Below are 2,645 nucleotides of genomic sequence, written 5' to 3'. Positions count from 1 at the left end.
GGTTTTTTTAGGCAAACATTAATGCCTTGAATTGTATGCGAGCAGCTACTGGTAGCCAGTGCAAATTGATGAACAGAGGTGTGACATGCGTTCTTTTTGGCTCATTAAAAATTAATCTTGCTGCTGCGTTTTGGATTAATTGTAAAGGTTTGATAGAACTGACAGGAAGACCTGCCAAGAGAGCATTGCAATAGTCCAGCCTGGACAGAACAAGAGCTTGAACAAGGAGTTGTGTTGCATGTTCAGAAAGAAAGGGCCTGATCTTCCTAATGTTGAATAAAGCAAATCTGTTTTAGCAATGTGGTCTGAGAAAGTACTTCAAGTAATAATCATACACTGTTTTTATTTTTAAAAAGTTAAGGAATAACACTAATTTTCAATGATATTTTAATTTAAACAGCAAACCTTAAGAAAAAATAGTTGCTCTAAAATGCTGCTCTAAAATAAAAGCTTGATTTTTTAATGTTTGAAAATGAAGAAATTAAGACGAATATAAATATTGTAATTTTACAATACTAAACAGTAAAATTAATTATTATTATTATTTTTATTAAATGCTCTTTTTTAAATTTAGGAATACTGCGATAGTAATACTTCTTATTTTGTGTAACATTTTCTAATAAAATTTCCTTTTTTTTTTTTCATAATAAAAACAATATCTAAAAGAGATTTTTAATCTCAGTAAGCTATATTTCTGGTTTAAATAAAGGGCAAACTAAAACAACATTTTTTTTAATAATAAATAATAATTTGCATTATTATTTTTATTTTATATTTACATTAATATTTTGGGCAAATTGTGCCCTACAAACAAGTACAGCAAAACTGAAGCTTGCAGGAAATAATATTTAAAAATAAAATAAAAACCTCAATGGCAATTTTTAAAATTGCACTTAGATTATTTATTGTATGTATTGTATTGTATTTTCTTGTTACCCAGGTGATTGAGTCCGAGGCCGAGGGGCAGCCAGCGAGCGAACGTGTCTTTGAGCTCCTGCTCGCTCTTCTCCATGATGGTCTGCAGGATGGTGGAAGTGACATCACCGTTACAGGAACCCACGGCGATCATCCCACACGCCAGCGCCGTCACTCCTGCCACCTGCACGAACACACACGGACTCATCAGACACACACTCACACACACGGACTCATCAGACACAAGATACAACTATTTGAAAATCTGGAATCTGAGGGTGCTAAAAAATCTAAATATTGAGAAAATCAATTTTAAAGTTGTCCAAATGAAGTTCTTAGCTATGCATATTACTAATCAAAAATTAAGTTTTGATATATTTACGGTAGGAAATTTACAAAATATCTTCATGGAACATGATCTTTACTTAATATCCTAATGATTTTTGGCATAAAATAAAAATCTATAATTTTGACCCATACAATGTATTGTTGGCTATTGCTACAAATATACCCCAGCGACTTAACACTGCTTTTGTGTTCCAGGGTCACATATTACAACATTAATATTTCTTATTTTGTTCAACATTTGAATTAATAATAATAACAACAATTATTATTATTATTATTATTATATAGTCATATATTTTATATATATATATATAATAACAAAAATTGCTATTTTTAATTGCAATTAGATTTTTTCCCCCCCAAATCATGCAGCCTTTGAAGTGAGCACACTATTGAGTATGTGGATCTGCACCTTGATGTAGTCCTCGGATGAATAAAGATATTTATCGATCTGCGTCAGCCCGCCGTCCACGTCCCACAGCAGAATCATTCCCAGAGACGCCGCCGCGCTGAGCATACCTGCAACAAACACACATCTCATCACAGATCGTCAGATTAATGTCGTGCAACTGCCCAGACATGAGCCTGCTCTCACCGTGGTCCTTGTTCTTGTAGAGCCATTTGTTCCCGTCCTCTGTGAGCAGCTTGTCCTGTCCGAACGCAGCATTAACGAAGCCGTTGACGAAGGAGGAGGCCAGATTCATGCGAGCGGAGTCCACCTGTGAGCCGCTGCTGCCGAACCCTGAGAGAAACACCGCATGTAAAACACATAAAACACCGCGTCACACTCCTCCTGAGATCTGAAGCGGCTTACGGTTGTTCTCCAGGTGGGTTTTGTAAATGTCGTCTGGCACTTTCGGCTCCATGATGTCCAGCTTCAGACAAAAGAATCAAAATTAAACATCAAACATCTACAAGAATTACTTTTTTTATCTTACAATATATTAATATATATAATAAAATACATTATATTAAAAATTATATTTTACATTAAAAAACACTATTGTCATGACAATAAAATATATTTTCACGACAAATTGTCAAACAAACATAAACCACATCACATTATAAGTAGGGTTGCAGAGGAGTGGAAAATTTCCGGAAACTTTCCAAAAATCCCTGGAATATTCCAAAAAAAATCCTGGAAAGTTACCAAAATTTCTGGAATGTTTCTAAAATTTACTGGAAATGTTCCACCTTTTTGCAACCCTAGTTATAAGTAACTGATTTTTTTCTCCATTTGATCAAAGACAAAAAAATATTTCTATTAATATATTTTTTATATAAATGCTCATTAATTTATACATTGATTTATATAAATTTATTAACAAATTTTATAAATTTTTTCATTAATATAAATTAATTATAATAATTATTATTAA

The 2,645-nt window shown here is 32.9% G+C and overlaps 1 pseudogene; it reads right to left on the bottom strand.

Moving 5' to 3' along the window:
* Positions 1–2,645, bottom strand: part of LOC107733387 (26S proteasome non-ATPase regulatory subunit 2-like) — a 13,618-nt pseudogene that overhangs the window by 6,533 nt on the left and 4,440 nt on the right.

This window comes from Sinocyclocheilus rhinocerous, unplaced genomic scaffold (genome assembly GCF_001515625.1).
Source record: "Sinocyclocheilus rhinocerous isolate Xijiao unplaced genomic scaffold, SAMN03320098_v1.1 scaffold910, whole genome shotgun sequence".
In the NCBI taxonomy this organism is placed as follows: Eukaryota; Metazoa; Chordata; class Actinopteri; order Cypriniformes; family Cyprinidae; genus Sinocyclocheilus; species Sinocyclocheilus rhinocerous.
The sequence above is the reverse complement of the archived record's forward strand: the minus strand, read 5'-3'. Positions and strand labels throughout refer to the sequence as shown.